Raw genomic sequence first — 25,055 nt, 5'->3', positions numbered from 1 at the left:
ACTTGTCTAATATTTTGTCGGAGGGAATTCTTGAAAGAAAATGGCATTAAATATTCATTAGCCCATGTCCTTTCGAAAACATTTTCACAAATCTATTGTCTTGGCAAATAACCAAGGCATGCAGATCCCACCAAAAAAAAAAGTTTGTAAAAGTTGAGACGGTAGCACAGTGAATGGACTGCTTTCTGAGACATTTCCTGGTGGCTGCTAGGGTTAGACACAGACAGGATAACCATCTGTCCAGGATGTTTTATTAGGAATTCCTGCTCTGGGTGGGACTTCAGACTCGATCTCCAAAGATATTTCCATCTTGTAGCTTCTATGTACAATCCATAGCTACCATTCATAGATAGCATTGAGACTCTGTATGCTTTCTTTCTGATTCTATAGTCCTCTCAACTATGGAATCAGAAAGAAAAACTAAGGCATCACATTTTTCATCCGCTAAGGGTATAACAGTAAAATACATGTGAGGACTAGTGTCTAGAGATACATATTTGGAGAATTTGATGCACAGACATGTTTCATTTAAAGTGGGGTTTAAACTATTTTAACGAGAAAGGAAAGGCTGGGTGATTAATGTTGAATGCACATTATGAATGACCATAATGACTGGTATGTACACAGTGAGCTAATGGGTGTTTGCTTTTTGGCACATGTACAAGTTTTTATGCTTCTAGGATTCACTCATCCATCTCTACTCTCATCTAGCCATTCATCTGGAAAATGCAAATGAAGACCTTCGTTTGCCTGAAGAAGGTGGCCTCAGATTGTTAGTAATTCATCTAGTAGCATAGGTAGTTGTAGACCCAAACCTAAATTGGCATACTGACGTTTCCGGAAAACCTTTAAGACTATGATAGTATCAAAATTCTAAAAGGAAAGAGACAAATGCTAGCCTCTTATTTATTTGTGCTCAATTATTTTTCCAGAAAGGGATACATTTAATAAATACAACTTCTAAGTCTTCTAGTAGATCGTTAGGCTGGTCCAGCTAGCTTTGTGATTCCACATTATAATTCAAAGAAAAGCATTCAAGAAATGTCAGTAAGGCAAATAAAGAAAGCAAGAGGAATTAATATTTGAATGGAGAGAAGGTATTAATGGCTGTTTACCAAATCTCATCGTTAGAGGTACTGTAGCAGATGAATTTAGATTTTTTTTCTTATTGAAAAAAATCCAGAATATACCTTTCCTAGCCAGAGAATTCTAATTAACTCACTTGAAATATGCTGGTTCATTTGTTCAATGTTGGATTAAATAACCTCTCTAACTGCATTTTCTCCCGTTTTAACTTTGGAATCCCATTTGACACAGACACCGTGAAGCCTCCTTACTCCAGCTCTGAGCTCGGGTGTGTGCAGTTCGCCACTTCCCCCAGTGCAGCTTTCTAGTCCACTCTACCCTGACACTGGAAACTGGCCTCAGTCCTTGGATCGCCTGGTGCCTTTCAGAGTGCTCTTCGCTGGGGTGGCGGGACTGTAGAGGATCCTAGGACTGTGTGCAAAGGGGTTTCTTGTGTTACAATGATGACCGAGGGTTTGCTGATATTTAATCTTGTCAGGAAATATTCACAGCACTCTCTTGTGATCTTCTGGAAGCTGGGTGCTAACTGGGTAAGTGGAGGATGGTGGTTCACAAAGGAGAGATGAGCAACCAAGGAGGTGGGAGGGGTAGCGATTGGGGTTTTAGTGGTTGGTTTATTGGTTTAAACTGTTGATTACAAAGGTGGTGATCTGAAATGTAACAGTGCACCCCATCTCATTTAAAATAATAAAAAAAGACTCTAAGGCAATAAAAACAAACACACAAAAACCCCACTGCCATCTTGTAGATGACCCTACTACATAGGTCTCCTGAGATTGTGAATATTTTTCATTGTTGTTTTAACAATTTTATTGAGATTGTAAATCTTACTGAGAGCAGGCGGCCCCTTCTTTCTCCCCCAGGGGAACCAGCAGGTTTGAAACATTGACCATGTCCTTGGCAGCCCATTTACTTAACTCTCAGTACCACCAGGGATCCTTATAGGAGCAGGTGAAATAATGTTTCATTTAGTTACAGTCTGCATTCTAATTGAGCTTATGAGGGTTGTAGGTTCTGGCTGTAATTAAAGAGCAGTTAATATACTGGTAGTGGATTTAACACATTAACAACCATGCAACACACCAGCCACAAATGACATTTGTTTCTTTGTGCATCCTAATACCCAGTAGAATTAATACTACCCCATGCTTCTTGTGAAGGTGTGACACCCCCATCATACAGCTACATGCTTTTCTTCTGTCTCCAAGGTCTGTTTCTAGCGCTTACTGTATCCTGTGGTAGCATAAGTAAAGATGCTTAGCAGTATATATCTTTAGAGTTTGAAAGTAGTATTTTGTTAATTATTTCATGTATACATTAGGGGTAAACTTGAAAAATGAGGGATTCCGCAATGCACTCAATGATACATACACTAAATATAAGAAACCAGCATTAGTGTGTCTACAATTTTTGCTCTAGAAAGTAATGTGGACATTGGTGGTCACAAAAGTGATGTAACCTTGGCAGTGTATTCGCTTCAAAGTGTAGCAATTGAGAAGTCATAAGCTGGAGGCTCTGAGCTCTGTATGGTTTCTAAAAGGCCATCTTCTTTCTTGAACAGAAAACATTGCCATTTGCAACTACAACATCAAAAGGGTAGGGACCATGAGTGTTTAATTTGCTGCATATGGTGAGAAGCTTTATCCCTAGTTGAGATTCAGCAAATTTGAAAATCAAAACAAAATGGAGTTTTTTGGCCTTTTTCTAGGCTAGGGATTACAGCCTCTGTGTGAATTACAGCTCAATTTACGAAGATCCAAATGCTCACAACCAAATGGATAGGCAGCATCGTGATAAGTGGAGAAAAGGTTGAAGCTGTCAAGGAGTTCCCCTGGCTGGGCTCCACTATCAATGCTCACAGAGGCAGCAGGCAAGAGATGCAAGGATGCATTGTACTGGCTAAATCTGCTGCATAAGACCTCTTCCAAGTGTTGAAAAGCAACAACGTTATTTTTAGGGTTAAGAAGCATGTGAGCCAAGCCATAGTATTTTAAATCACCTCTTATTCGTGTGAATTTGGACACAGACTAAGGAAGACTGAAGAAGAATGGCTGCGTTTGAATTAGGGGAGAGGAATATTGAAAGTACCATGAGCTACCTAAAGACCAAATGTGCTATGCGCCTGGGGCAGACAGCCAGGATGCTCCTGAGACCTGTTCCCAGAGGCACTGTTGGCGCTTGCGTCACTCCATTCATCCCAGTGATTTTGATCTAGCAGTCTATTTTTGAGCGTTCGTCCCTGATCCATATATAATTATCTGCAAATCATGTAACTATACTACTTTAATACCATAGTTTGTGTGTCCACATGTAAACACATAAAGACTTAAAATGATAAACGTAAAAATAAGTAAACTGAGGTAATCTGGCGTTCTTTTTACTGTACTCAGAAATCATCTTGCACACCCTCTATGAATATAGTGCGCACTGCACTATGGTACTGGTGTTTGCAGTTGCATCCTCTAACCAGGTGTATCCTGGGTAAAGGTGGAGGATGTAGTTAATTACTTTTCTACCCATAGAATCTAGCCTGGCATCTTGGGTATAATTTATTTTAGTGATGCTTATTTTGAATGCATTAATAAAATTCCACCTCTGCATTGTTTCTTCCCTGAGTGCTCACCCCCACCACACACACACACACACACACACACACACACACACACACACACACACACATATTTCACCTGGCCAAAGTCTATCCATCATTCAAGGCCCAGGCCAGGCCCTTTATCACCCATGAATTCTTTCTTTCTTGTCCAGCACTCTAAATCTCATGACATCACTCTTCTCACCCATAGAAGCAGCTGATTTTGTTGCTTACCTGAGCACATATGTCTGATGACCTTTCTCTGATGACACATTTTTAAGTATGTATAGGTCTTCTCAGAGAGCGTCTAAGTCCTCTCTTTGCTCCTAACACAGAAGTGTACTCTTGCTATATTTACATTAAAGTCATTCTTTAAATAGTCATTGAATTGAACAGATGACTAAACTGTCGATTCACACAGCTTAACTTTTAACTCAAAATCTTCTGAATTGGCATTTGGTGTTCTCACAGACACTTAAAAGCTGGTATTTTTCCTCCAGATTTTAACATTGGTAAAGCGGGACACTATTGATAAAACTCATATCCTGGTGAAATAGCCACATGGCAGCCGAAAACCGTATGCCCTTGCTTGTCATGCATTCTTTCAAAAATCGGGACTTTTTAAAAACACCGTGAGACACAGGAAAAACTGTTGAAAATCGGGACTGTCCCGCCAAAAGCGGACGTCTGGTCACCTTATCCCAAAAGGATCCCTGGTGGCATGGTGGGTTATGAGAGCTAAGCTGCTCGCCACTGGGTCAGTAGTTAGAAACAACCAGGTGCTCCATGAGGACCGATGTGGCTTTCGACTCCTGTAGAGAGTTACCCACAGGCAGTTGTACCCTGCCCCACAGGGCTGTTATGAGTTGGAATTGACTCATGACAGTGAGTTTCATGTTTTGGCTTATTCTTCTCCCTCCAGAGATCTTCCACTGACTTTTAGTCTCACTGTGACTCAGTTTGAAAATCCCTTTGGCTATAAATGTAGCAACAACAACAGAAAAGTGGAGAAGGCAATGTGAGAATTCAAAAATGCCCTAAGCATAACCATGCAATCAGTCACTGTCCCACAGTAGGATCAATGGGTTGGGGCCTCATAGAGACACCTTTCAGCAGGCATCCCTATCAGCATGTGGGTGTGCATATTTTAGACCTTCTTGACACAATCAATCAAAGCCTTAGAGCCTGACAAAAGAAATAATGTACCTGGTTTGTCCTAAAACGATTGCTCATGCCTTTCAACATTATCCTGCTCTGCTTCAGATCTAAACTTTTAGGTTCTAAGAACTTTCTTCCTTCAAATATTTGGTGTTTTCCTTGTCATTTTCTTGGTTTGAGCTCTCTGCATATGTGATCTATAAATCGGGAATTTGAGACATTGAGGCACTGGCACGCAATCCAAAGAAGGCAAAGTTCATAAAAAATATTAACAAAATTGTTCAACAAAAATGATACTTGGCTGATGACATGGATGTGATAATAAGTTCTGGGTTTAATTCAAGGCCTGGTTCATGCCCACCTAGACAAATAAGAAAAGCATCTTCCAGTTGAACAAAGGTGTTTCTGGTTGCCTACACTCTAGAAACTACTGAAATTTTACCTTCTTGTTGTATGATAGTCTGACAACTTTCTATCAGAAAGATAAAAATTCTATATGCACGATGCTTAATAAATGCTTTTGGGATGTCTCAGAGTAGTAGGTATATGTGTTTATTTATAAGGGAGTGAGATTCATGTTCTACTAAATAACCTATTTGCCCCTCAGTATGTATCTTGGCCAAACTCATACATATTTTCCATTTGTTTCTAAAAGCATCGAACAATCTATTCTCTTATTTTACCCTGGCAATGACCTTGAAAACAGGTGGGGCATACTGTATCAGAAATAAGTGACAAAACTGGGCCTCAATAGTCTTGTAGATTTTGAATGTGGAGGATTTTTTTTTCTCTAAAAGCTATGTACGTGCATGTTGGGAGCAGTAAAAAGACGAAAGGATATGAGCATGTCATGCTGACGAGCCATAGATGTGTGAGTAGAAATGCTAGTGCTGCGATTTAAAGCATGGATCTGCCAGGCACAGGACCGGGGATCCCCAAGATGAGGCTATTTGTTCCTGTAGAGATTTATAGTCTTGCAGACTCGATATGGGGTCCTATGAATGAGAATTGATTTGATTTTGTTTTTTAAAAGAAAGATATGTAAGTGATAGGGAAGCTTCTTAACCTTGATAATTTACAACAGATAATTCATTGTTGGTTGTGTTTGTCCTCTGCAGTGGAAGAGGGTTTGCATCAACCTTGTCAGCTAGATGCTGGCTGCATCCTGACCACCTCAGTCATAACATTCAAAAACATCTCTAGATGCCAAATGGCCCCGGGGTCCCAGGGCTATTAACTGGATTCTGACTCATCAACCAACAAAACCACCCCTACTGCTTTTGTATATATTCACCACACTCAGTGACCTTATAGGGAAGGCTAGAATTTCTGCACTGTGTTTCCAGAGGGACCAGAGCGCCTCATTTTCTCCTATGGAGCAGCTTAGGGTGACAAACTGTTGACCTTGTGGCTAGTCCAACTCACAACACTTCCAGGGCTCTTTTCCAACTGCAGGGGTCCTATACACTGGTATGGAAGACTGTAAATCTTCCATGAACAGCAGCATCCTCTTTCTCCTGTGGAACAGCTGGTGGCTTTGAGTCGCTGACCTTGCTGTTAGCAATGCAATGCTTAACTCACCATGCTACCTCAGTTCCTTGTCCCTTGAAGTGGTGGAGCAACATGTCATTTGTTTCTCTGTTTTTCGGTAAACAAAATCAAGGGACATTGAGCCTACAGAAAGAAAACACAACAAGGGTTTGTGGGGAGGGGCGAGATAGAGGAGTGGGGGAGATGAGAAGGAAATGATGTCAAGATGCCCAGGGAGGAAAGGTATGTTTGGAGACTGATTATGGAAGCAATTACATAACTGTGTTTGGCATGATTGAATTATGGAAGGATATGACATAGGTATTAATTCCCAAGTTACAGCAAATTTGAAAAAAAGTATCAGTCCAGATTCTGGGCTCACAGTAAATCCTACTTCCAACTTAAGAACAAGTAGTCCTCGCATCATGGTCATCGCCATCAAAACGCTCACTGAAGACAAGGGTGCTACAGCACAGTGTGGCGAAGAAAGTAGATGGTGGCTGGCTAGCCACCAGAATAGTGTCTGGGGTCTTACATGCTTTTATTTCCACAAGCAGCCATCTAAGCAAGCAGTAAACGAAGTCCACACAGAAGGAGCACACTAGCTTGTGTGATCCAAAGATGATAATTACAAAATTTGAATATGGTAAAGAGATAAGTATCAGAGCTAAAATTCTGAACACCCAATTTACAGAAGGCTATGGAGGGCAGTGGACACCCCAAACACATCTACTGAGTGTCTAGTCAGATGGAGACGCTGGCTGACAGATCTGCTATAGCCAAAGGCAGGAGTCCTGAACAGCCTTACTACAAGGCAGAGACCATTGTAATCTTGATTATGCTTGAAAGAACTCCACAGTTGGCCAGTCGACCTCAGCCAGCCTTTGTTTTGGGTACAAGTATCTCTTAGTTGTTCCATGACAGAAATCACTTCCTGCCTTTTTGAATGTTGATGGAGTGTCTTCTCCCTCTTACTCATTATTTGTATTTTTGTCTTTAAATTAATATGATTTTATCCTTAGAACCTTAAAAAACAAAACAAAAAATATTACAGCTTTGGAAACCCCACTTCTATTTGTTCTATTGGGTTACTATGAGTTAGAGTGAATTCATGGACAGTGCTTTTTTTGGTTTTATTTACATTTAGCAATACATTGCAAACATTTTCCCATTTCAGTTAATTCACATTAATGTCCTATTTCAATGACTGCTTAGTATTTGTTACACCACTCCAGGAAAACAAACAAACAAACAAATCAAAAAGCCCAAACAACTGCCATAGCGTCAGTTGTGACTTATAGTAACCAAGGTAAACTATATTTTATTAACAAATCTTTCCTTGATATGTCTTTAAATTGTCCCTTTATCACAAGCAGGTCTGGGATTGATGTTTTTAGGGCTATATTTTCCTTAATTACATCCCTAGAATAATTTCTCAGTACTTTCCAACCTTTTCACCCTCAAGGACTCCTTCTATTATTGACTCCTTCTAGATCCTGTGTTTTGAGAAGATACAATCTACCAAACTACATTTGACAAAAACAATGTTTGCTTACCATTTTGTCCTAATCAAAGATTTAAGTAACTGCTAATCAAAACTTCAGACCCCTGTGGGGTTTAAAAAAGATCTACCACGTGGATATGCTATGATTCCATCTTAAATCAGAGACACCAGCTGTACTACTTATCATCTGCAGTCTTATCTTCGGGAACTTACTCTGTCTCAGAAGTTTTTAGAAGCCATTAGAAACTGTTAACAGACACTTCCCACGTTTGCAGCTTCCTGGTGTTGAGGCCACAGGGCCAAATGCTTGGAGTCCAGGCGTTGCTACGGGCCATGAAAGAGAACTGTCGACATGACTGTTTAAATCCGGACAGCATTGGCTCTGTATTCTGCAGCCCATTTGTGGATTTCACATGGTTGCTTTTCTTTTTTTTTAAAAATACCTTGTGCTGGGAACAAATTTTTTGAAAACAAGATTTTAAATGAATTGAATTAAAAAAAAAAAAGACCCCCAAATAGGCCTTTCTGATGATCATGAGGCACCAAACAGGGTGAGTCATGAAGTCAACCCCCAAATGAGTATTGCTACACGCTGGCTCTTTTCCTGCCCAGTGAGTGGCAGCTGCAGAATGCACTCCTTTCCAAAAAATGAGCTCATGGTGGCTATTCCTGCTTGTCAGTTACAGTGCTTGGGTTAGTGGTGTGAGGTCCCGAAGAGCTCTTTAGACCCCAACACAAAGGGAAGAACCTCAGCGCTTACTTGGGCCTTCGAAATGTCATGCATTTTCTCAACTGCCTGCTGCCAAGAGGTTAAATGGTTTGGCTCCTGGATGGAGTTTGGGGTGATAGGATTGTTGCAGGCATGGATTGCCCTTCGCAGCTTGCTGCCTGCAGATTCGACTTCACAGAACCTGTGTGTGTGCATGGTGGTGGCGGTGGTGGTGGAATGATTTCACACCTCTTCCTGCAATATTTCCCAGCTGAGTTTTCAGTGTGGCTCTTCTACATGGTGACTGCGACAGGGAAAGCCTGCGTTGAGCAGACTGGATCTGTGATTGGAGGCCTGCCACGTTGTCTGATAGCACCGTCCGCTGAGCTGGGAGCATTTTACCTGTCAAATATAGGTATTCACTGGTTAAAATGTTGGGGAATATTTCGGATTGCCTTGTAATCATGCTGTGCCTCAAAGAATAAAAACTATATATAGCAGGGCTAATTCCTGTTGAAGGAAATCAGGTCAATGCAACTATCATTCAAATTGATGCACAGACCACTGATTCACTAAAGAAAAATTTTACCAATGTCTTCAGTCTGAAATTGATCAAACATGTAATTAAGATACTTTAGTAATTAGTAGCAATTGGAATGCAGACACTGGAAACAAAGAGGAAGGAAAATGTGGTGTTGGTGATAGAAACAAAGCTGGAGATTGCATCACAGAATTTTGCAAGAACACATCTTCTTCACTGCAAATGGGATACACAAATTGACTACATCTGTGGGGACAGATGATGGAGAAGCTCTATATCTGCAGCTAACACCAGGTCAGTGGTCAACTGTGGAACAGGTCATCAATTGCTCATACAGGTTGAAGCTGAAGAAAATTAAAGGTCCATAAGAGCCAAAATATGACCTTGAGAACATATTAATTTTGAGAACATATTAAGAACAGATTTGATTCATGAAACACTAATGAGAGGAAACCTGATGAACTGTGGGATATTATCAAGAACATCATACATGAAGAAAGCAAAAGTTGAGGGGGAGTGCAGATTGGGGACCCAAGACCCATCTGTAGGCAACTGGACATCCCCTGACAGAGGGTCGGGGGCTGGGGATGAGTCAGTCAGGGTGCAGTGTAGCAATGATGAAACATACAACTTTTCTCTAGTTCCTAAATGTTTCCCCTCCCCCCCACTATCATGATCCCAATTCTACCTTACAAATCCAACTAGACCAGAGGATGTACACCAATACAGATAGTAACTGGAAACAGAGGGAATCCAAGACAAATGATCCCTTTAGGACCAGTGGTGAGAGTGGCGATACTGGGAGGGTGGAGAGAGGAAGGGAGGGGTGGAAAGAAGGAATCAATCACAAGGATCTGCATAAAACCTCCTGCCTGGGGGATAGACAACAGAAAAGTGGGTGAAGAGAGATGCTGGACAGTGTAAGATATGACAAAATAAAAATAATTTATAAATTATCAAGGGTTCATGAGGGGGACAGAGCAGAGAGGGAGGGGTAAAAATAAGGAGCTGATACCAAAGGCTCAGGTAGAAAGCAAATGTTTTGAGAATGTTGATGGCAACAAATGTACAAATGTGGTTGACACAATGGATGGATGGGTGGATTTTGATGAGCTGTATGACCCCCAATAAAATGATTTTTTTAAAAGACGAGAAAGAAAAAAATCAAAAAGGACATCAGGAGGGACTCTGAAACTTGTTGTCAATCATAGAATAGCTAAGGCCAATGGAAGAAATTATGAAGGAAAACAGCTCAACAGAAGATTTCAAAAGGCAGCTTGAGAAGACAAAGTAATGATATGTACCAAGAACAAGAGTTAGAGACCCAAAAGGAAGAACATACTCAGAATCTCTTAAACTGAAAGATCTCAAGAAAACATTCAAGCCTTGAATTGCAATAAAGAATTCTGTAGGCAAAATATTGAATGACTCTGGAAAAATCACAAGAACATGGAAAGAATACACAGAGTCACTGTACCAAAAAGTTAACTTTCAACTGTTTCAGGAGGTAGTATATCAGCAAGAACCAATGGTACTGAAGGAAGAAGTTCAAGTTGAATGAATTAGGCAAGAAGAAGGCTTCAGGAATTGATGAATGCCAACTGAAATGTTTGAACATGCTGATGAAACACTGCAAGGGCTCATTCATGCATCTTCCCAAATTTAGAAGAGAGTCACTCAGGGAACTAACTGGAAGAGATTCTTGTTTGTACCCATGATTAATATCACACACAAATAAAATTGTTTTGGAGACCATCCAACAATTGTTACATTGGCAGGTTGCTGCCAGAGGTTCCGGCCAGATTCAAAAGAGGACATGGAACAAGGGATATCATCCTGCCATCAGAGGGACCTTGGATGAAAGCAGAGAAAACCAGAAAGATGTTTATTTGTGTTTCATTGACGACACAAGTTCATTTGACTATGAATACCTTTGAGAAGAATGTGCTCATATAGAACTTGTACATATATCAAGAGGCAGCTGGGCAAACAAAACCAGGGAATACTGCATGGTTTAAAATCAGGAAAAAAATATGCACGAGGCAGTATCTTCTCACTATATCTATTACACTTATTCAATCTGTATGCTCAGCAAATCATCCGAGAAGCTGGATTACAGGAAGAAGAATGTGGTATCGGTATTGTGGGAAGGCTTAGTAACCTGGGATATGCTGATGACCAATGTTGCTTGCTGTGAGGAAGAGTTGAAGCACTTGTTGATGAAAATCAGGGATTCTAGCCTTCAGTATAGATGACAACTGCATGTAAAGAAAACAAAAATTTTAACTACAGTAGCACTATCATAAACCGAGAATGAATGAAGATATCAAGGATTTCATTGTGCTTAAGTTAGCTCTAGCAGAAGGTACTTGTCTCCTATAAATGTCCTTAGGTTTGTCACCCCGTCAGAGGGACTATGTGTCTTGGCGTCAATCCTCCCCTTGGTCTATAAGGGTTCCCTACACTGGAATCATGAGTCCGTAGGATGTGCTTAACTCCTGGCAGTTCTTTTTCAATGATACTCAGGTCCTTTTGCCCTGGTCACTCAAGATATAGCTTAATTCTGTAGGCTGTATCTGGCCTCATTAGCCAAATTATCACTGATCCTCCCTCATTAACATCACAGAGGGTAGGCTTTATAGCACATAGGATAATTATATCAGCTGAAAAAAATGGAGAATAGTTATATGAGACTGCAAATAATATCTAACAAAGTTGACATATATGTTTTGGGGAAACAATTCAATTCATAAAACTTGTTTGCTTGAGTTAAGAAGAGTGATTTTAGCAGTTTCCTGTAATAAAACTTGACTGAATTTCCAAGATCCATTACTTATACTTTTATATACAATGTTCACACACACACACACACACACACACACACACACACCCCTCCCTAGTTCTGTAAAAGTTGCAAGGTGTCTGGTATAGAATCATCAGTTCTTTCCTAAAGTAATTTCCTTTAACAGACATTATCTGGAGGCTTTTACAAATGAACCCCCCCACCCCAATGTCCTTCTTAATGACGAGTAGCTAAAGAAATAGGACAAGGTGGTAGGAAACACTTTCCTGATCCTAAGCCAGCCACCGCCTTTAAGAAATTATTCCCAAGGCATTTTTAACCTGATCAGAAACAGTTATAAATATCATGGGAAAATGCCTCTTCTCATGAAATTCCCTGCTTAGTTCACATGATCTGAAACAGTGGCTCTCAAGTCTTGGCTACACAGGGGGTTTTCAGCAGAACCTCTATAACAGTGTCACTAGCAGCCCTGCCTGCCTCTGAACTGCTTCATTCTCATTGGCAAGTGCCTCCCTCAGATGAATTTTTTTATGCCCCTTTCACTCAGAAAAATAATCACATTCTTTGTTTTGTTTTTCTCTCTCCTTAACTGTGCTCCACAAGGTTTTCATTGTCTATTTTACCAGGAGACTATCAAGTCATTTTTCCAAGGTGGCTCTAGATGAACTTGAACCTCTAACCTCTGGTCAGCAGCAAAGTGCAATAACTGTTGGTACCACCGAGGGAATTCCTATAAAGCAATAGAAATCTATTGCCATGGAGTTGATTTCAACTCATAGCAATGCTATAGGACAGAGCAGAATGTCTTTATTTGGTTTACAAGACTGTAATCTTTATAGAAGCTGAATGTCACATCTTTCTCCCATGAAAAGGCTGGTAGGTTCAAAAGACAGACCTTTTAGTTGACAAGGCAATACTTGACTACTGTGCCAGAGAGGCTCCTTATAACGAATCAGCAAGCATTAATAGGGATCGTGTTGCAGGTTGCACCCTCTTCTAAGTAATTCATGTGCATTGTCTCAGCAAATACCTATGCTCTTCTTTACTTTATGTACTTAAAGAAGAAGCCAACATCTTTTTAAAATCATTTTATAAGGGGCTCATACAATGCTATCACAATCCATACATGCATCAATTGTGTAAAGCACATCTGTGCATTCATTGTCCTCATCATTCTCGAAACATTGCTCTCCAATTAAGCTGCTGGCATCGGGTCCTCATTTTTTTCCCCTCCCTCTGAGCTAGATGGCCGCTTGTTTACTGTCAAGCTTTTAAGACCCCAGATGCTATATCTTTTGATAGCTGGGCACCATCAGCTTTCTTCACCACATTTCCTTATTCACCTGCTTTGTCTTCAGTGATTGTGTCAGGAAGGTGAGCATCATAGAATGCCAATTAAATAGAAGAAAGTATTCTTGCATTGAGGGAATAATTGAGTGGAGGGCCAATGTCCTTCTGCTATCTTAATATTGAAACTATAAATATAGGCACATAGATCTATTTCCCCATCCTCATATATAAATATATTTGCATATGTACATGTCTTTATCTAGACCTCTATAACTGCCCTTTGCCTCCCAATGCTTTCCTCTATTTACTTTTACTTTCCTCCTGTCCCAGAATCATGCTCAGTCCTCACCTGGGTTTCAGCAATTCCTCTTGGTTACATTACCCTTGATCATGCCCTACCAGGCCTCCCACACCCTCCTCACAACCAATTTGGATCACTTGTTCCCTTGTCCCTGGGTTTGTTAACACCACTTCCTTTCCCCCCACCTCCCCCTCTCCCATGTCCCCCTGGAACTGTCGGTCCCGTTGTTTTCTCCTCCACATTGTTCATCCAGCTATCTTATTTAGACAGACCTGCGGAGATAGTAACAGGCACAAAAACAAGAAAGAGCAAAACCAAGCAACAATATACAACAAAATAACAACAAACCACTGACAAAGAACAAAGCAAAACACAATAAGAAAGAAAAGCTTGCAGTTAGTTCAAGGATTGTTTGTTGGACTTTAGTAGTGTTTTCCAGTCCAGTCTGTTGGGGCACCACGCCCTGGCCCCAAAGTCCACTTTCAGCATTCCCTGGGGACCTTGCCGCTCCATTCCCTTGCTGTTCCGCTGCACTCCCCCAGTGCTTTGCCTTGGAGTGACAGGATCAGATCGGGCACAATTCCCACACTGTGTCTCAGGTGCTGTCTCCCGCCGGGCCATAGGTCAGTGAGGGGTATCATGTCTCATATTGGGGCTGGCCATGTGGTTCTCTCTGTGGACTGGCTGCTCTAATTGGGATCATCGTCCTTAAGGCCTGGTGGGCCAGGATGTGCTCCACTCTCGCCTACTCCCCCTTCATGTGGTTCTGCGTGCTCCGATCAGACATGTCCCTCTCCTAGAGCTGCAGATTCAATGCCGTCCTTTGAAACAAATTCTTCTAGGGGGAGGGGCAGGCGTCCACATAGTAGTTGGGATTGGGGCTGGCCCCTCAGACCTCTCCACTGGTTCCCTACTCCACTCTGGCATGTTGCATTCACATCTTGGAGCACTGGGTCTGGTCCCTCTTTCCCTGTGGAGATATAAGCGATACCCTCCCGTTGGGTGGGTTAGTGCCCTATGCTCTCACTACCCATTTCTTTTTTATTATTATTATTTTTCCTTTCCCCACCTTCTTTTTAGTTGTCTACCATATATACCCCTGTATTTGGCCTGGTCCCTGCCATCCTACCTGGACCTCACCCAGGAACGTTTGTATCCAGCAGCTTTTCCCTATGCCCCTTTAGTATTTTTTTTAAAAGCTTACCTCAGTGGACTCATGTTGTACTTGTCCTTTTTGTTGTTGTTGGCTTACTTTGCTTAGCATGATTTCCTCCAGTTCTTCCCATGCCACGATGTGCTTCATACATTCATCACTGCTTTTTAGTGATGCATAGTACTCCATTGTATGTGTATACCACAGTTTTGTAATCCAATTGTCAGTTGATGGAAATATGGGTTGTTTCCAACTCCTTGAAATTATGAACTGTGCCGCAATGAACACTGGAGCACAGATGTCGGGCCTTGGTTTTTGTTTTGCCTTTTCTGGGTATATGCTCAGTAGGGGAATTTCTGGGTTGTATAGTAACTCGATTTCCATCTGTTTTTGATATTGCCAGATCAATTTCCATAGTGGCTGTACATAGTTACAGGTCCACCAACAGTGGATGAGAGTTCCTGTCTCCCCACAGCCCCTTTAACACTTGTTGCTTTCTGATTTTTTGAATTGGGCTACTTTGAGGGTGTCAGGTGGTACCTCATTGTTGTTCCCATTTGCATTTCTCTTATGGCTAATGATTGGGAACATTTTCTCATATGTTTGTTGGCCATTCGGATTTCTGCCCTTGTGAAACTTCTGTTCAAGACCTTTGCTCACCTTCTCGGCGAGCAATTAGTTTCTCTCCTTTTGGAAGCTAGCAGAGTATTGTAGATTTTAGTAACAAGGCCTTTGTCTGATGTGTCATTGCTAAAGATGTTTTCCCAGTCCATGGACTCTCTTATTACTCTCTTTATGAATTCTTTCGATGTACACAGGTGTTTTATGTTCATTATATCCAATTTGTCAATTTGTGCCTCCTCTGCATTTGTGTCCTTCCCTATTTCTGATAGCCTGTGTATTCCCTGTGCCAAAGTTCTCAAGTTGGTCCCAGTTGCCTCATTGATGGCCCTAATAGTTTGGGGTTTAACTTCCAGGTCTGTGATCCACCTTGAGTTTATTCTTGTGCATGGAGTGAGATAAGGGTCTTGATTTATTTTTCTGCATGTTAATATCCATTTTTTTTCCAGGACCACTTGTTAAAGAGGGCATCTTATTCCCATTTGATATTTTTGGGGCCTTATCAGTTGTCTGTATGCTGGTGATTTTATTTCTGGGTTTTCAGTTCTTTTCCATTGGTCTGAGTATCTGTCATTGTACCAATACCATGCGGTTTTGACAACTGTGGCTGCGTAATATGTGCCAAAGTCAGGTAAAGCAAGCCCTCCCACGGTGTCCTTCTTCTTGAGGAGTTCTCTGCTAATTCTGGGATTCTTCCCTCTCCATATGAAGTTGGTAATCAGTTTTTCCATTTCTTTGAAGAAAAATGAGGGTAATTGTATCGGGATTGCATTAAACTTACATAGTGCTTTTGGCAGAACTGACATCTTGACTATATTGAGTCTTCTAATCCATGAGCATTGGATATTCTTTCATTTGTTGAAGTCACTCTTGGTTTCTTGTAATAGTGTTCTGTAGTTTTCCCCATATAGATCTTTTGTTCTTTAAGTCAGGTATATCCCTAGATGTTTCAATTTGTTTTTGACTATTGTGAAGGGTACCACAAGGGGAGTACTGGAAACAATAGAGGACTCTGGCAGTGTGGCAGGATACAAGATCAACCTGTTATACACGTTGGATAAGACCACAGAAGAGGAGAACAAAAAGGTGGTCCTCTCCAAATGGTCCTGGCTCAGGCAGAGACAGTGGAGGGGCCAAGGTCAAGCCCCAGCCGGCTTCCACTGAGGTAGCCAAAATCCCCCAACCTCTCAAAACCTCATGGGTCTGTGCCTATTTTATCATGCTCCTCTTGACTTCCAGCTGTGTTAAAGTTCCCTCTAAGCAACTGTCCTGGGCTGGATTCTACGGAGTTCTTCTGGTATGTGTCACTCCGTTGCCATCTTACCGGAAGTTGAAGCCTACGTCTAAAGAGGTTAAATCCATGAATCCACTTCCATTGAGTCAATTCTGACTCATAGTAAATCTATATGCAGTTTCCAAGACTACAAATCTTCACAGGAGCAGACAGCCTCAAATTCCTCCTTAGAGAGAGCAGTGAATTTAAACTGTTGACTTTGTAGGGAGCAGCTCAGTGCCTATATTAAGCCCATTTTCTGACCACTAGTGAGTGAACTAGTGAATAAATGAGTTCAAAAGTAAACTCAGGGAACCAAAGCTCATACTCCTAACTAACTGATTCTGGTGATTCCCACTTCTTAAAAAAAAGTATACATAAATGTTTGTTTCTTTATATTCTGCAATGTTTCAAAAACTAAAACTAAAACTTGAGAAATAACGCATTCATACAAATGAAAGGAAAACGAAGATGAGAATGAACATGGACCTGGGAATAAGGGCATGCTCAGATGTTTCTGGCAGCTAACAAGGAAAAGGATATCACCTTATCCTCAAAAATTTACATTGTTCCTAAAAATATGCTAAAGTATAATAATTATAATATTTTATTATTATATTAAATGTTTATTTATCAAATATCAGATCTCATATTTTAAATGTTGATTTATTAATAATTTAAAAACATCAATTATTTATTATATTAAATATATTTAATAAAATATATAAAAACAAGAAAATTATACTAAAATATTACAAAAATTTTGTTTATTCCTAAAAATATACCCATCACTCAAGAGAAATATAACTCCTTGTGTTAGGCCATGTTATGTAGAGAAACAAAACCAGTGACTCTCATCTATATATTAGAAAGTATACTTTATCTCAAGAAATAAGTTTATGTCAAGAAGACATCCCAGGCCAGTCCCCCAAGGGTCCATTGCTACCCAGAGACCTCTTCAAAGTCGAGTAGCTGCAGACTGATGAAGTAGTAGTGGGAAGTAGGGAGATGGCAGAGCAGTGGGTGCAGTGTACTGGATCCAAGGTTGGTGGGAAGATGTCAGGGTACTGACAATGCCCAGCATCAGTGGCCCATAAAGGCCTGAAAACGGAGTTAGACACAGAATCCAAGCAAGGAGGAAGGTGAAGGACAAGAGAGAGCAAAGTTCCTACTACCTCTCTTATAAAAATTCCATATCTTCAAGAAGACACACCGGTCTACCATCTGACTAAAGATTAGACTGCACCCTTGTCTCCACACAGCTACCAACAAGTTGATAGAAAACCAAATTACCACACTTCTTTTGGCATTAAACCTGGGTGAATTTCTCTTAAACATGCCCGTGTCATAGAACAAACAAAATCATCAACCTCCTTAGAACAGACAAAAGTACAAGCACAAACACTCACATTCGTACACACTCGCATGACTGCAAATATGAACAACGGCTTTCTTCACCAGCCATTCTTCTTCCCTTGTTTGCTTCGTTTTTCTTGATCAAAAGCAAGCAAATCCCACTGTTGATATCCAGGTCATGCAGAGAGTCCAGGGAGGCAGTAGTGGTAAAGAGATCTCTGAATTTGATGGGAGAACTGCAATTCAGTGAATATTTCTGTCTGGGAGTTACGACTCAATAGTGGGTTATGAAAAGGCATTGGTAAAAATCAGTGGTAGAATTCTTATTTTCCCTGTGAAAACGTAGTTTTGATTCCTAGTCAATGTACCACATGCATAGCCATCACCTGTCTGTCGGTCAGTGGAGACTTGTTGAAGAGATTTTAGCAGAGCTTCAGACTAAGAAAAACTTAACAAAGGCAGAGTGGTCTACTTCTGGAAACCCACTGATGAAAACCTTCTTGGTCACAGCACAGGACTTGCAGCCCACCACGGGTATTGCACACCTGTGTTTCATTCTGCTGTGCTTGGCCTTGCCCGGTTTTGAGGGCCAGCTTGATGGAAACTAAAAGCAACAGAGTCTATTTTTGCCACAATTAAAAATAATAATTTCATGAGTAACAATGAGTGCAAGGAAGAAGGAAAGGTTCTAGAATTGATTGTGGTGATGATTGTACAACTCTTGATATGATTAAATTATTTAATTATAATTATATGGCATACGGATGAAGTGCCAAAAATTGTTAAAAACAAATAAATAAAAGCAATAGCAGAGACAAAAATGGATCATAGAAATCTAAGTATATAAGAATTTGAAAAATGAAGTAGAATGGAATAGAATAGAAATTTCCAAAGTGCATTGCAAACAGCAAGGGTAAACATTGCTTTATGAGATGTACATATATGTATATGTTTATATACACACTTATGCATGTACATATTTAACCAAACCAAAACAATGTTTCTTGGTGTGTGATAAGACAGCTTTTTTCTTTTTTCTCATTAAATACTTTTTTGGGGGACTCTTATCACAATCCATACATGCATCCATTGTGTAAAGCATCATCATTGCCACCATCATTTTCAAAGCATTTTCTTTCTACTGGAGCCCTTGATATCAGCTCCTCATTTTTCCCTCCTTCCATCCCCCTCGCCCTCCCTCATGAACACTTGATAAGTTATAAATTATTATTTTCATATCTTACATTGCCTGCTGTCTCTCTTCACCCACTTTCCTTTGTTCATCCCCCTGGGCGAGGGTTATATGTTGATCCTTGTGATTGATTCCCCCTTTCTCTGCCACCTTCCCCTTCCTCTCCTGGTATCTCTGTTCTCATTATTGGTCCTGAGGGGTTTATCTGTCCTGGAGTCCCTGTGTTTGTGTTGCAGGCTCTTATCTGTACCAGTGTACATGTTCTGATCGAATCCGATTTGTAAGGTAGAATTGAGGTTATGATGGTGGAGAGGAGGAAGCATTAAAGCACAAGATGAAAGTTGTGTGTTTCATCAGTGCTATACTTTGCCCCGAATGGCTCTCTTCCTTGTGACTCTTCTAGAAGGGGATGTCCAATTGTATACAGATGGGCTTTGGGTCTCCACTCCACTCTGCACCCTGCCCCCACCTTCACATTGGTATAGTTTTTGTTCTGGGTCTTTGATGGCTGATACCTGATCCCATCAATACCTCCTGATCCCACCGTCAGGTGTGCTTCTTCCATGTGGGATTTGTTGCTTCTTAGCTAGATGGCCGCTTATTTATCTTAAGCCTTTAAGACCCCATATGCTATATCATTTGATAGTTGGGCACCATCAGCTTTCTTCACCACAGTTGCTTATGTATCCATTTTGTCTTCAGTAATTGTGTCGGGAAGGTAAGCAACACAGAATGCCACATTTTGTGTTCTTGCGTTGAAGGAGTACTTGAGTCAAGGCCCAATGTCCATCTGTTACCTTAATACTTAATATATAAATGTAAGACCATAGATCTATTCCCCTATCATTATGTATAAATATATTTGCATATGTGCATGTCTGTATTTGGACCTCTATAAATGTCCTTTGCCTCCTAGTTCTTTCCTCTATTTCCTTTTTTTTGTACTCTTGTCCACTATCATGTTAGGCCTTCATTCGGGTTTCAGTAATTCCTTGTTGTTATATTGCCCTTGATTAAGCTCCATTTGGCATCCTATGCCCTTCTCTCCATCCATTTTAGTTCACTTGTTTTTCCCTGTCCCTGAGTTGGTTGACAATCCCCCTTCCTTTCTCCCACCTCCTCTTCTTCAGTGTCCCCCCAGAACCATTGGTCCCATTGTTTTCTTCTCTGAATTGTTTATTTAGAGAGACATGCAGAGACATTAGTAAGCACAAAACAAGGCAAAGCCAAACAAAACAACAAAAAAGACAAAGCCAACAACAACAAAAAGAAAGCCAATGATGAAACAGTCAGAGCCTTTACATAGTTCTGGGTCTGTTTTTTGACCTTTAGGAGTGCTTTCCAGTCGAGCCTGATGGGGTGCCACCCTCTGTCTTCAAAGTCTATTTTTGGTATTCCCAGGGACTTCATTGCTTTGCTCCCCTTGCTGCTCTCTGGCACGCCCATAGTGTTTCGCCACAGTGTGATGGGTCAGATATGGCACAATTCCTGCACTGTGTCTCCAGTGTTGTTCCCTTTAGCAGTATGGCTCAGTGGGGGATGTTGTATCTCATGGTGGGGCCAGCCCTATGGTCCTCTCTGTGCACTGTCTGCCCTGAGCAGGAATATCATCCTCGGGGCTTGGTGGGCCAGGATGTGTTCCATTCGATCTCCCTCCCTCTTCCTTTCTCCTGTGTGCTCTAATCAGATGTGCCCTCTCCCCAAGCTGTAGCTTCAGTGCTGTCCTCTGACGAGCATTCTCCTGGGGGGTGGGGGTCCACATAGTTGGGATTGAGGTTGGCCCTGCAGACATCTCTGTGGGTTCCCTTCTGCATGCCGGTATGTTGTATTCATGTCTTGGTGCACTGGATTGAGGCCTGGTCTTTTCCTCTCCTGTAGAGATATAAACAATACCCGCCCCCCCCCCCTTGGGTGGGTTAGTGCTCTGCTCCTCCACTACTCTTGTCTTTTCTTTTTCTTTCTTTTCCCTCCTATTTAATTGGCTGCCATATGTATCCCTGGATTTGGTTTGGCCCCTGCTTTAGTGCCTGGACCGCACCCCAGGAATGTTTGTATATAATAGCTGTTCCCCTATGCTCCACTTTTTAAAGGACAGGTTTTTTTCACTACATGTGCAAAAGTATGTATTTTGGTTCTAAATATTTAGTTACAGCCCTTTAATTGCAAAATGGGTAAAGATAAAATCCTACAGTATATCTAGTAAATGTTCTTAGAGGATATAGGAATATGAATCTTGGAAAGTTTCTCTGGAAATTGCTGAATAGAAAATTCTGTGTCAAGGAGTTGTTTTTCTGATGGGATAAGGAAGAAATAATGGATAGCAATAGATAGAAATAGAAACGTGGCTCAAACTGCTAAATCACTGAATAGCACAAATAATGATAGCAATCCTGTGCAGTTAGTTACCATGACGACTTAATTTGGGCAAAGTCTAGTCTTAGTTTCAAAACCTGGTACTTCAGGGTGAAAAAAAATTAAGAATATAAATATGTCACTTTGTTCATTTAGCTGACTTTTTTCTTTTATAAGATATTGAAATATTTTGCTTTAAAATAGATAATGAAAAAATCTTAGTACTTTGATTTTTGAACTTATTAGACAAAGACAACTTCTATGTTTGTACATATTTAATGTTTGTATTAAATGCTTGCATCACATCTGGGAAATAAAAAAATAACAGTTAAAGTAATTAATGTATTGTTAATTACCTCATTTTCAGGGTCTTTAAGAAGTTTTCTAAGATTTCTTTCTGGGATATTTAAGTATTTTTTATTCCCAGAGATCATGATTCAGAGAGTTGACTAACACCCATATACAGACAACTCTCAAAGGCATATCTGCTCTCTAGACTTCTACTCTGTTCTATTGTCGTGTGTCATTTGATCCATTCCCACTCATATAATCCTGTAGGGTACAAAGGACCGCACAGAAGTAGATTACCAGATCTCTTCTTCTATTGAGTATCTAGCTGGGGTCCAGGTTGGACCCTCCAGTCAGCAGCTGAGCATTTAACCATTGTGCCCTCATTTACGTGCTGCTTGGATAACTTAAAACAGTCAAAATCAATATGTCTAAAGGAAAAATCATGATCATTATCCTACAACTCTGATCTCCTAATCCTGCATTTTCCAATGTGCTCATCCATCCACAAGGCAAGCCAGAAAACAAGGCAGTACTTTTGATTGTTCACTTTTTGAGCTTTCTCTCCATTCAGGGAATCTGTTACCTGCCCTGCTGATCTTACACCTCCAGGAGGCCCCTCTCCATCTTCATTTTTATCAACAGCTTAGTACAAACCACCATCATTTGCTCTGAACCACTGTACTAATTTCTAATTAATCTACCAACATCAACTATTGTCTTTTTCTAATCAACTCTCCAAACCGTAATGAGTTATATTTTTGAAACCAAAATCTTATTTCCTCTCTCCCACATTCATGTCTCAATGTTTAAATAATTTCAGTGACTTCTCACTATGCTTTGCATAAAATTAAAATAAAATTCTTTCACTTTGTATTTAAGTTGGATGACACATTGAAAAAGGGCTAACTAAAAAAATTATTCAAGAGAGTATTGTTTTGATAGGAAAAGGCTTATGGGCATCAAAGAGGAATGATAAGGTAGTCAATAGAACCAATAGCAGGATGCCACTACCACCTATAGACGAGAAGGGGCAAAGTAGAAGAGACGGTGGAGCCAGCGCCATAGAAGCAGCTATAATTTGTAGCGATCAAATAGTGAGCTAGCAGAGAAGGCTCAGGATTTCTTTCCTCTCCCATCCCTATTGTTGCTTCTCATTAACTAAACAAAATTGACATCAGAAGGCACCCAACAGAGAAAGGCAGAAAATGGACCTGGTTGCTCTTATGTGACATAATTATTTTCTGGGTAGTATAGGAAAATTAAATTAGGATTAGCCTACATCATTAAATTATTTTTATTTAAATAATGTGATTAGTGAGAAATCAATGCCCCACACTCATCCTTTAGTTGCTTGGACAACAGAATTATTATACTGTCTTGGCAGACTTAGAAGTGGCTGACTTTTCTAGAGCAGTGGTCCTCCACTTTCCTAATGTCGCGACCTTCATGTTGTGGTGAATCCCCAACCATAAAAGTATTTTCATTCATACTTCATAACTGTAATTTTGGTACTTTAAAAAATCGTTTTATTAGGAGCTCATACAACTCTTATCACAATCCATACATGTATCAATTGTGTAAAGCACATTTGTACATTCATTGCCTTCATCATTCTCAAAATATCCGCTCTCGACCCAAACCCCTGGCATCAGCTCCTCATTTTTACCCCTCCCTTCCTACTCCCCCCTCCTTCATGAACTCTTAATAATTTATAAATTATTATTTAATCATATCTTGCCCGGTCTGACATCTCCCTTTCCCCACTTTTCTGTTGTCCATCCCCCAGGGAGGAGGTCACATGTATGTCCTTGTAATCGGTTCCCCCTTTCCAACTCACCTTTCCTCTCCCCTCCCAGTTTCGTCACTCACACCACTGGTCCTGAAGGGATCATCCGCCCTGGAGTCCCTGGATTTCCAGTTCCTATCTGTACCAGTGCACATCCTCTGGTCTAGCCAGATTTGTAAGGTAGAATTGGGATCATGATAGTGGGGAGGTGGGGGAGCATTTAGGAATTAGAGGAAAGTTGTATGTTTCATAATTGCTACATTGCACCCTGACTGCCTCATCTCCTCCCCGAGACCCTTCTGTAAGGGAATGTCCAGTGGCCTACAAATGGGCTTTGGCTCTCCACTCCTCACTCCCCACCTCATTCACTATGATAAGATTTTTTGTTCTGAGGATGCCTGATAGCTTATCCCTTTGACAACTTGTGATCGCACAGGCTGGTGTGCTTCTTCCATGTGGGCTTTGTTGTTTCTGAGCTAGATGGCTGCTTGTTTACCTTCAAGCCTTTAAGACCCCAGATGTTATATCTTTTGATAGCTGGGGACTATCAACTTTCTTCACCACATTTGCTTATTCACCCACTTTGTCTTCAGCAGTTGTGTCGGGAAGGTGAGCATCATAGAATACCAATTTAATAGAAGAATGTATTCTTGTATTGAGGGAGTACTTGAGTGGAGGCCCAATGTCCTTCTGCTACCTTAATACTAAACCTATAAATATATGCAATAGATGTATTTTCCCATCTTCATATATAAATATATTTACATGTGTACATGGCTTTATTTAGACCCCTATAAATTCCCTTTGCCTCCTAGCTCTTTCCTCTATTTCCTTTGACTTTATTCTTGTCCCACTATCATGCTCAGCCTTCATTTGGGTTTCAGTAATTCCTTTTGGTTACATTACCCTTGATCACGCCCTACCAGGCTTCCCAGACCCTTCTCACCACAGAACTTGCTCTTCCCTTTTCCTTGGGTTTGTTAACACCACTATCTTTTCCCCCACCTCCCCCTCTCCCATGTCCCCCTTAACTGCAGGTCCCGTTGTTTTCTCCTCCAGATGGTTCATCCAGCCTATCTTATTTAGACAGACCTGCAGAGATAATAAGAGGCACAAAAACAATACAGAGCAAAACCAAGCAACAATATGAAACAAAACAACAACAAGCCAATTAAAAAAAAACAAGACAACACAAGAAATAAAAGCTTGTAGTTAGTTCAAGGACTGCTTGTTGGTCTTTAGGAGTGTTTTCCAGTCCAGTCTGTTGGGGCATGAAGCCCTGGCCCCAAAGTCCACCTTCGGAATTCCCTGGGGACCTCACCACTCTGTTCCCTTGCACCCCCTTAGTGTTTTGCCTCGATGTGGCGGGATCAGATGGGGTGCAATTCCTACACTGTGTCTCCAGTGTTGTCCCCTGTAGGGCTATGGGTCAGTGAGGGGCATTATGTCTCCTAGTGGGGCCGGCCATGTGGTCCTCTCTGTGGACTGACTTCTCTAATGGTGACATGGTCCTCAAGGC

This window comes from Tenrec ecaudatus, chromosome 6 (genome assembly GCF_050624435.1).
Source record: "Tenrec ecaudatus isolate mTenEca1 chromosome 6, mTenEca1.hap1, whole genome shotgun sequence".
Lineage (NCBI taxonomy): Eukaryota > Metazoa > Chordata > Mammalia > Afrosoricida > Tenrecidae > Tenrec > Tenrec ecaudatus.
The sequence above is the reverse complement of the archived record's forward strand: the minus strand, read 5'-3'. Positions refer to the sequence as shown.